This window comes from Amblyomma mixtum, chromosome 2, assembly GCF_055824585.1.
Source record: "Amblyomma mixtum isolate Tamu chromosome 2, ASM5582458v1, whole genome shotgun sequence".
In the NCBI taxonomy this organism is placed as follows: domain Eukaryota; kingdom Metazoa; phylum Arthropoda; class Arachnida; order Ixodida; family Ixodidae; genus Amblyomma; species Amblyomma mixtum.
Genome location: NC_143013.1, coordinates 31,625,698 through 31,637,161, shown reverse-complemented (window position 1 = coordinate 31,637,161; position 11,464 = coordinate 31,625,698). Strand labels below are relative to the sequence as shown.

General features: G+C 50.6%; 1 pseudogene; it reads left to right on the top strand.

The window, feature by feature from the left end:
• The first annotated feature begins 10,162 nt into the window (after window positions 1–10,162).
• On the top strand, window positions 10,163–10,646 carry LOC149358847 (ixosin-B-like; annotated as a pseudogene).
• The last annotated feature ends 818 nt before the right edge of the window (window positions 10,647–11,464 follow it).

Sequence of the window (11,464 nt, the reverse complement as noted above, 5' to 3'; positions counted from 1 at the left end):
GTAGTGGGGTGGAAGGCGGCGTTCATTTAACACAACGTGCGCAGTGAGCCTGTGCACCCTTGACACACTTCTCTTATCTTGACCGCTGCTAGATTCCCCGCCCCCTCCAGCCATTTCTTATTTCTCCATTATTATGCGAAGCATATCAACGTAGGTTTAGGGCCTTCGCGCGACGCCCGGCGGTGGCCACCATTGACCTTCAAGTGACCTTCAAGTAGGTCACGTGACATGACGTCACGTGATGACGTCACACCGGCTGCAGATGGGGCCTCATATCGCGCCCAGCGCCGTCGGACGTCGCCCGGCGGAGGCTTCCACGCTTCGGTTCGCGCCATCGCGCGCGACGCGGCGGCGGCGCCACCATCGCTGCATCACGTGATATGTGACGTCACGCCAGGGATGAGGCGGCGCGCGCCCGCCGTCGCGTCTCTGTGCCCGCAACCGCGCCACCGTCTTTGCGCCGGGCGTGTATGCCGTCAAGATGCCTCCAAACGCTAAGGACATGCTTCGCATCCACTGGGCTTAACCTTGATAAGCCTCCAATTTTTTATTTTTGCTTCTCGCAAAACTTAAAAAAGACTGTTAAATATACGAATAAGTCTGCTACTATAGTCAGTGGTTACTTTCGTTTTCCTACAATACAAAGCATTACCAGAAAAGCGCGAGCTCTACTATACCCGAGCAGGCTCTGGTTAAGGATCGAGTTAAGGAGCGAACCAGTTTTCAGAGCACTAATTTCAAAAACACCAATTTCGAAAGCAATAGTTTCAAAAGCATTAATAAAGCACCCGAGCGAAAATGGACAGCGAAGCCAGAAGGAAAGCTGGGGACGGCTTCAATTGCGACTGCGGCACCCCAGTGGTCTTAATCAACTCATCTTTGTCGGCGACAGTGGAAATATAAGGATCAACGGCGGTTAGAATATTTTATCAGCGAAACGTGACCGAAATCCGTTTTCGTGTCGCGTGCTTTGAATCGAAACCTAATCCAGTTCGTCTCTCGGCCACTGTCTCAATTCTGTTTCAGCGCCTGCCACATGAAGCGGTTTTGGCAAACCAAGCCTTCTCCCCACTATCCTTTCAAACACTTTCTCATTCGCTAGCCGTCGTGTGAGCGTGGTCACACATATTACTAGCGATCGGCCACGAACATTTGCTACCGGCATAGCAAGAAAAATGGGTGAACGAATTTCTTCGTTCTTCATTTTTTTTTTTTTTCGTGAAGCGCCGCTTTATCAAGGAGCATTCGCAAGCCATGGAAGGCTATATCGTACTGTAGCGTCAGCCACCGATTCCGCAAGTGGCGCCACGTCGCAGCGAGTAATTGAGCGCAAGCTTCAAGCGCCCAAGGAGTGGTGGTAGAGTTTCATTCAGTCCGAAGGGCTTAGATTGCTGGGTTAATGGTCGCCATCCTCTTCGGCGGTGTCCTTAGTCCAGGAATCCGGGTGTCGCCATCCGATGCACCAGCTCAATCAGTCTTTGCTGCACTTGCAAGTCTGAGGTAGACAGAGCAGCATCCCAAGAGGAGAACGTGGGGGGCGGGGGATGGGTGGTTGTGCCCGGATGGGTTGCGGCATTACCGCGCGGCGTTAAAGGTATAGGTGTGGGGCTGTTGCATGTCGGACAGCTCCCGCAGTAGTGGGGAAAAAGTTGGGATGGATGTTTAGGAATGTGTGGGTCTCTAACGGCTGCCAGGCTGTGGCGTCCTCTTTGGTAGGGATCTGTGTAGCGGAGGGAGTGTTCTTCATCAGTGTCTATAGTACTCGAGTATGAGTATGCATGAGCGAGGCTTGTGTGGGCTATGGTGGAGTTGAGGGATTTCCGCTGTCTTCTCTCATAATGTATGTGGTTCCCTGATCGAACGGCCTATAGCTTCCCTTCCTGGTGTCCGGTGGAGCAGCTCTCGGTTTATCGAGTAGGTGTGGTAAATCGCCAGGAAAAGAAGCTTGACCTGTGGTTCAGCCAATTCGAAAAAGGGGAAGCGTGTCCATGGAGCATTGCCAATGGAAGTGTATCGCTTGCGTCCACATTATGCGGATCCGTACGTCCGACACGCCGCTTGTGAATCGGGGATGATTGTCCAGGTCCTGATGGCTTCGTTCTCAGCGTTGTCTGAGCTACGTAGAGGGTGGCATGCACGACGGCGGTCTCTTCGAAGGCATAGCTATATATATAAAATAAAAGTCGGCTCATCACCACCTGGCCCGTCGAGATTGCTCGTGACGAGCTGCCTGACATGAATGGTCGTCGTGATGGCCGCCGATGGCGAAGCGGCAGTCACTGGCGACAGCCGTGCGTGCATCACCTTATGCAAGCGCGGCCACTACAGGCTACATGCTGGCCACCGGCCGCGCAGATAGGGCTGCACCACTACGTACCGAGAACCATCACCGAGCCAAAATTAATGTCTTGTTATGAGAGATTGCGGGTACAAGTGCTTCAGACTTAGCACTGTCAGGGGCTTAGGGAGATACTATGCGGCTAGGAAGAATTGTCGCATGATACCATACAGCCTGTTCTAGCGAGCTAAGTGTTGACAATTTACTGCATTTGTATACACAGCACGCGATCGGCGAGATGCTCTGGGCAACGGAAGGGTTAGTTCATATACCGGGAATCTATTACGAGCAACAACCGCTCTAAAACACAGTTGTAGCTTAGCAGTAGCAGAGTCCGGAAGGACTCTGGAGGTAGCAATATTAGTATTGGTTTATTAAAAGAATGCAAAAAGGAAGAAAAAGGTGCTGCCGGTCGCGGAAATTGCTACCCCATATATTAAGCACCCCAGCTGCACCCAGGGGAAATTAAAGGGACCGAAAAGGACAGCGAGCAGAAGCACAGAACATCGAAAGATATAAGAGGTACACATTAGAGGATAATTAATTTCTGAAGCTCGGTTTTCCTCCCTAATCGTGTAATTACTGGTACTTTTTGGCCTGGTTATGCAATATACAAACATGTAATAAAGCTTATTCTTGATTCAGTATTAGTCAAAAACTATATAAGCAAGAACTTCTTATTTTAAGCCGAAATTTGCCCTCGCGAAGAAATTTGTCGACACCGGGTGAGGACTATATCCCGGAAAATATGTTAATTAGCACGAATATTGTTGCGAAAGCAACACTACGCTAGTCGCCGCGCCATTTCGCGGAACTCTGGAAAGGCCAAGCTGCGCATGCGCGAGAAGCGAGTGACGTCACACGACGCACAGCTGGCGCGCCGGGGCCGCCGCTGGAGCCGCCGCCGCTGCCGCGCGCTCTCCATCGCCTCGCTGGCAGTCTCCCTCTATTTCTCTCTCTCCCTCTCTGATGTGCAGTAGCGATTGCGCATCGCCATTTGCACGGTTTGTGGTGTATATAGAATTGGCAGTGGCTTAGCTCTGCTATGCCGGGATATATAGGCAGTGTGACGTGAGGGCGAGGTGTCCACATCTAGATGGACACCTGAACCAGAGGGAAGGCGCATAACTGCCCTCTTGGAACAGTGGACACCTCAACCGTGCTTTAAGCTAAATGGCGGTAGTGACAGGTGTGCGCTGCATGCGTTGGCATTGACAGCGTTGTGCCAGAAACGCGGCGCTGAAGCCATAGGCCGTCGGCGTTCGTTGTGTTCATTGGCGCTGGCGTTGACCACGTTTTACACTCCGATCATTTTAAGGCGGAAGCCTTTAATGCCTCATCGTTGTAAGCAGCAGTTGTCGACAGAAATGTCACGCTTTTCAATTGGTCGAAACGGTCCTGACGTCACAGTGCGCAAATTTCAAACGGGGCTAATTGTACTTTGGCAGTGGGCTGACAAAGTCGTCGAGGGCTATGTACTCTCGACCACTTAACGCGACCTCTTGCCAAGCTCTTCCCGGCGAATAAAATGTTTTACAGTCAATACTAACCATGCAACCAATTAAAGGGATCGTATAGTGATGCTCCAATTAAATGTGACTGAGTTTAGTTAATTGCTTACTTAACCAATTTGCCTAATTAACCTTTCTAGTCAGACCATCTTCCTCCCTTCCCGTTACGACGAGGTTTAGATGTCCAGCGAGATATGAAAGACATATACATTTCCTTTCCTCAAAAACCAATTTACCGACGAGCAAGGCGTAGAACCGAACGGGCGATCGCGTTCTATGGACTCTCTGGCAGCGTTGCAAGAAACTGTCGCGTTCCGCTCTTACAGGCGAAGCTTAACATCTTAACCACACATCAGTGACACAAGCAGCAACACTGCGCTTAAGGCTTTCGCCTCACCGCACTTTAGGTCAACAAAGTGCCCCCCTGAATTTTTAAGGCGGAAGCCTTTGATGCCTCATCGTTGTAAGCATAAGTTGTCGACAGAAATGTCACGCTTTTCAATTGGTCGAAACGGTCGTGACGTCACAGCGCGCGAATTTCAAACGGGGCCAATTGTACTTTGGCTACTAACCATGCAACCAATTGAAGGGACCGTATAGTGATCTCCAAGTAAGTGGGACTGAGTTTAGTTAATTGCTTACTTAACCAATTAGCCTAATTAACCTTTCTAGTCAGACCAGATAAATAAATAAAACCGCGAAGGAAATTGGCCGAGCTTGGGAATCGAACCCCGGTCTCCGGAGTGCGAGACGAGCACGCTACCACTCCGCCATGCCAGCCCGATGGTAGGTTTGGAATGAATAAAGGCGCGTCTAGTGAATACGGTGTCTTCGTTCACTCCCATCTTCCTCCCTTCCCGTTACGGCGAGGTTTAGGTGTCCACCGAGATATGAGAGACAGATATATTTCCTTTCCTCAAAAACCAATTGACCGACGAGCAAGGCGTAGAACCAAACGGGCGATGGCGTTCTATGGACTCCCTGGCAGCGTTGCAAGACGCTGTCGCGTTCCGCTCTTAAGAGGCGGGTTTGTTGGTTGCGACTGAGAGAAGGACGAAAAGGAAAGTGCACGGGGCCTGCCGGCCGACTGGCTCAAGCCGAGCCATCACAATACCTCCTAGAAGTCTTTCTAGGAGGTATTGGCCACCACCGCTGCCACGTGCAGAAAGTAGACAGTTGAAAGATAAGAAGAAAGAGAAAAAATGAGAGAGAGTAAAGACGCGCGTCGCAACAACTGCGTCCGCCGAAGTGGACGCTGGCTGAAAAAACAGATAAGCGGCCGTAGCCCGAAGGCTACAACGAGGAAGGACACCATAATCACTTCACGCGGTCTGCTCCAGCACTATCGTCTTTCTCGCCAACTCTATCCAGGTCCGCACCAAGAACTTACAAAGACAGAGGCCGTCACATGGCGCCAACTCCAGACGGACACTTTCCCCAATCCCAAAAGATTCCATAATATATTTCCTGAACGGTATATGCCGATGTGTAAACACTGCAATATCCCAGCAGACCTCCTTCATATGGTCTGGACTTGTCCACGACAACACATGCCAACACCCACACAACATACCTGGGAGGCTCGTCTACGCAGCTCTACCCTAGACGACCAACGAACGCTCATCGGTCTCGCTCTAGAGGCTGCCAGATTCCAAGGAGTCTTGGCCGACCCCTAGATCTGGGCCTTCGGCCCCTTGACTGTTTTAATAAATGTTTACCAACCAACCAACCAACGAGCACGCTACCACTCCGCCATGCCAGCCCGATGGTTTGGAATGAATAAAGGCGCGTCTAGTGAATACGGTGTCTTCGTTCACTGCCATCTTCCTCCCTTCCCGTTACGGGGAGGTTTAGGTGTCCACCGAGATATGAGAGACAGATACATTTCCTTTCCTCAAAAACCAATTTACCGACGAGCATGGCGTAGAACCAAACGGGCGATGGCGTTCTATGGACTCCCTGGCAGCGTTGCAGCGAAGCTTAACATCTTAAAACCACACATCAGTGACACAAGCAGCAACACCACGCTTAAGGCTTTCGCCTCACCGCACTTTAGGTCAACAAAGGGCTCCCCTGAATTTTTAGAGACAGGAAGTGCGCATAATGGCTCCCTGGGCCAGTGGACGCCTGAATCATGCTTACAGGTACGTGGGGTGGTGAAAGAGATATGTGAGCTGCAGGCATTAGGCCTCTTTGCATGAACTCGATAGAGTCGAGTCGAGTTTGCTTGTCGGGTAAAAAACCAGTTGTCGGGTTCATGTAAACGCTGTCGGGTCGAGTAAAATAAGCGGGAGAGCGAGACGAGTTAACTCGCCTGCAGGGGGTAGGTTAACTAGCTTGAGTCAGGTTAGTGTGAGGGTAGATGGTAAATGCGAACCTGTTTTTCACCTGTGCCGTCGCGCCTCCGAGACAGCGGTGTCGCGCCGCCATTTTGGAGGCTGCCACTGCCCACTCCCGCTTGCGCTGTTTGACGCTCGGTGTCGCTGGAGTTGAAGCGGTCTCGACTTGGTGAAATCGAGTTCATGTAAACACGCAGTCGTCGAGTTCGGCTGACCTTGCTCAACTCGATCCCCTGACTGGACCCGCCGCTGTCGGGTTCATGTAAACGCCGCTATTGGCAAGGTTGCGCCAGGAACGTGACGCTGAAGCCACAGGCTATCGGCGTTCATTGTGTTCATTGGCGTCGGCATTGTCAACGTTTTACACTCCCATCACTTTAAGGAAAGGAAGGCGAGCGCGCGCGGCGAGGCACGCCAGCTGTGCGCCGTGCGACGTCACTGCTCCTCGGGCATGTGCAGCACGGCCCTCCAGGAGCCACGCGAAACTGCTCAACTTCGGCCAGTGTAGCTCACGCTACAAAACTTTCTAAGCAAAAACTTCTTAAGCCGAAATTTGCCCTCGCGAAGTGAACACTGGGTGTGGACTATAGCCCGGAAAATGTGGCAATTAGCATGAATATCGAATATGCGCGTAGAGTTTTCTTCAATGACAGTATCAAAAGCAAGGCTTACTCCGACGCCACACACAGGGCTGTGCGGGATGGAACGCTCAGCTCAGCGCGCGGTCCACTCGCGGGGATACATTCATAACGATCATATTTAGCCTCCAAGTTTGTGCGATGCAGTTAGGCTCAGACAGGTTTAGCAAAGCATTCCTTGCTCATCTAGTGAGATGTGGCGCTCGTATATTCGCCGTCGTCACAATAGAAAAGCTAATTTGCCGCCGCGGTGGCTCAGTGGCTATGGTGCTCGGCTGCTGACCCGAAAGACGCGGGTTCGATCCCGGCCGCGGCGGCTAGAATTTCTTTGGAGGAGAAATTCTAGAGGCCCGTGTACTGTGCGATGTCAGTGCACGTTAAAGAACCCCAGGTGGTCGAAATTTCCGGAGCCCTTCACTACGGCGTCTCTCATAGCCTTAGTCGCTTTGGGACGTTAAACCCCATAAACCAAACCAAACCAGAAAAGCTAATTTCTAGATATGTACGACACGGCGGTTAGAGAGCTGGTGTACTTGCTTCGTACTGCGTACCCTTTGGTGGGAATTAACGCTGCATCTTCTGACAGATATAGTTATAACCCTATAACTTATGCCCTAACACCGCACCACCGCTGGCACTCAACTGTTTCGCAAGGCTTTTAAATTGTACGAATATTGGCTGAAGTAGCGAATATTCGCTTTTTCGCCTTCCTCTATTCCTTCACTTCTTTTCTTCTTTTTTTTTTTTGCACTTCATTCTCGGGACTATTCCTGAGCGTCGGCTGTGGAGTTAATCTCGCGCTGCCGATGATTCACTGCCAGGAGCGTACCTCTTCCGGCAGGTGTTAACGATTCCTTAATGTTCGCATAACGAGCGGTAATGCACTTCGGAGCCTTCAGTTGCAAAGAACGCGGCGAAGCTCCTTTTAGTTGTGTTGTTTAATGTGCCGGTTATCGTGACCTGTTTACTTAACTAAGCACTGACATCTTTTCTCTTTTTTTTTTTTACAGAAGACACTTCGTGTCTCATTTACAGGCCTTCGTTCTCGCCTTTGTCTATAACACATGCAGTGCAGCATCGACTTTCGGAGCCCTAATCCCCGTACGCCGTGGCCCACCGGTGAGCCATCCTGAAGTATTTTTGGGTGCGGCGCGACCCACGAAAGGGCCACCGACGAAGCCAACTTCTTGGATCCGCCACTGCATGGCAAGACAAACCTGGAATGTTTGATTGAACACACGATGGCATGAATACACCACGTGACCCACTGGTTGCCCACGACACACACAAGGAATTAACCCTCGGCCCTCAGTCCCCAGTGGCTGCGGAGCAGCTGGCCGGGGTCAATATGGTGGCCGCGGCTGGCGCCGGACAGGGTTAATTGGAGAGACATGGCAGAGGCCTTTGCCCTGCAGTGGGCGTAGTACGGATGATGATGACGACGACGACGACGACGATGATGATGATGATGATGATGATGATGATGATCAAGCATCATCAAAATTACTCAATCCCAATATTCTCGACATGACGATGCCGACGCCTACGCCAATAACTACGGCGGTTTCTCCGCTGACCGGGACCCTTTATTCTTTCACATTAAAAAGACAGCATGCAGAAAGTTTATTCCCGACAGATGGAGAGCCACTCGGAATTATTCCGACACAAGATAGGCACACGAACATGGTGTATGAAGATTCAAATGCAAATAAGCTTGACTGAGCGGAAGACATTGTTAACAGTCGCGTTGGTTGCATATGAAATAACCAACGCCAGCTGCAAAGGCAATAAGCCACAGTAATGAAGCGCTACACGAACAACGGAAATCTTGCATTTTTTGTGTAGTTCTGAATTCCTTTTTACTTAAAAGTGACTTCATTATTTTTGGCCTTGTCCCTGAGTAAGAGGACCTCTCAACGCTGATTGTTTGCGCCAATAATCTCTCCGTCGCAATCATAAGAGCAGTCATGGTTCTTCCCTTCCATCATACGGGCTGTTGCATTCCAGCAACAAGTTGGTAAATCGGTGACTGAGGACAGCATCAAGAACGCCATTACCAGTCATTTGGGACAACAGCTTTTAGTTCCCTTGGTTTCCACCGCGTGGCGCATGGCTTTAAAATTTCACAAATAGCGCGCTGACATCATTCTTGACGTAAGAGAGAAAAAGAATCACTGAGTGGCTGCAGAACAGAATGCGTAATAGGCCGCTAAAGCTTAGCGGCACTGGCGTTGTTCCGAATTACTGGTAATGGATGCCGCGAAGTCTAGCGCAGTGCCCATTGAGTGGAAGTAGATATCGTCAGATGCACTGAGTTTCCTGGCTGGCGCATTAACATTACTTAAGAATAAGTCAGGTGACCACACGGAGTTATAAGCCGCAGACAGACGCCGAAAGCCAGGGTAGCAGGTCATTCAGCAGTATACTGGTTGTCCTGTGTTTTAAAGAATTTGTCCAAAATATGGGAAGGATAAGAGCACAAATAAAAGATAACAGGCAGGAGGTAACGTCGTTTTTTCTTTTATGTATGTTTTGCCACGTGTTTGCAGTGCTACGACCTCGAAATACGAGCTCAAGAAGAAGTGCACATCTCACGGTTTGTCGTCTGTAACCCGTTACACGTGTTGTACTCTCGTCTGCGTGTCACGGTGCGGTGGCAGTTACTTCGCCCGGAAACGGAAAGGCTCAGATGTATGCGAGTGATAAGCGCTCGACCCTAGAAATAGGAGAGCATCTCGCTGCCCCTCTTCACACTGTGGCCAGCGGGTTTGAAGGCTGTACCGTGGCCCTGTATGTGTCGCGCTCAGCTAACGTCAGTGTTTCTGTAGGTGGTTCGGCTCTGCTGAGGTGATCGACTGCTGTAAGGGGTAAGGGAAGCATCTGTGAGAGCGTTCATCGCGTACGGAAGTGTCTGCTGAAGGAACGCTGGAAAGCAGATTTCCTTTCCAAGGCTTTTGTTTCGCCATGCAGTTTTAGTCTCTATTAGTTCATGACAGTTGCCAAGCGCTGGTATTTAAATATCTGGCATCCGTCCGAGCAAATGACAGCATCGACCAGTCGGGGCAATGCGCGCCGTATTGTTGCCGGAAACGCGCCAGTTGCGTGTTTTGACAGCAATCCAGTCCTTTGGCTTTTGCCCACCTGTAATGATTGCGGTCAGCCTGTTAATTTTTGGTTTCTGCAACAACTTTCGTTCATTTATTGTCGTGCTTCTTTTTGGACTGCGTACAACCCGTGACAGTCGCCATATTACATCGCAGTTCTGCGTGATTCCTGCCCCCCCCCCCCCCCCCCCCCCCCCCTTTTTTTTCACAGCAGGTGCCAAAAGTCGCCGTCATGGCATCAGGTTGGACGCGCCGGCTGCTACTGCTGGCAGCTGTGGTCACGCTGGGAGCAACGCCCACCGTCGCCTCGATGTGAGCATCTGCCCTCGTTGCTTTCGTTATGCCAGCCGTAAAAGCGACTCCCCGTGAATACTACAAGCGGAATTGTTTTGTTTTTTTCTGCCTCTGTTCAGATCTTGTTCCGATAAACGGTTTTTGCCGTAGGAGACCATTTTACTCAAATTCCGTCGCTGCTCTAGCTTGTTCTACTTTGCGCCTTTACGTTCTCATGTCATTCACAATGTTTCCATCATCCTCTCGTGCAGTGAATACCTTGTGACTGCTCCCGGATTCCTGACTCCAAATTCCGACATCAAGATCACGGCTCTGGTGACAAGCCCTTCGACCGCGGGACAATTTACGGTAGACCTATGGGGCACCCCTTCAGGAATAGACCAAAACAGCACAGTCCTTGCAAGTCGGACGTACGTCGTTAGTGAAGACGGTGAGCACTCAATTATCTTCCATACCTACTTGCAAGCAAGGAACTTGACAGTTCAAGACGAGCATTTTAATACTAAACCCTTGCAAGGCCCATTAGCACCGAAACCCGGCACCGCTCTCAAACGTTCCTGATTTCGCCTTCAACACACGTAGGTGGTCTTCATTACCCTCAGTGGTTTATTGCCTATAGTGCCTAGGGAGCGCCCCATCTTTTTCACCACCAAAGCAAATACAAAGGACATTCAGATTGCGAGGCGAGCACAGATAGTCGCGTTGCTTCGTCAATTAAACAGTCGTATGAGTTGCCTTACACCTGTACGCTAATGGACAGGTATCGTTGTGAAGAAACCAGAAAAATGTGATTAAACGTTACTGCTTTCGCCTTCAACACACGTAGGTGGTCTTCGTTACCCTCCGTGATTTATTACCCATAGTGCCTAGGGACCGCCCCTCTTTTTCACCAGCGCTCCTTGCGCAACACTTAGTGACGCTCACCCTCAACGCGTGTCCTATGACCCTTCTAGTTCGACTGCACACAGCATGCAGCGCTCGCGGATGTGCTGCACCATACCGGCAGAATTTGTTTTGACACCCTCGCTGCGCTGCTGTTCTCCTGTTTTCTGCTTTGCTGCTATGGTTGCATCACCGTTGCCTACAGAAAATACAGCCGGGGTTAGATTTTAAACCGTTGTGTATCGTACGAAAGCGTAGCACCACCACCATGCCATAACAAGTTACCGCAAATCTCCGACTTTTTCGGGAGTGGCCCCTGTCGAATTTTTCACACGACCTGTGTCCAATTTGGAGGTCA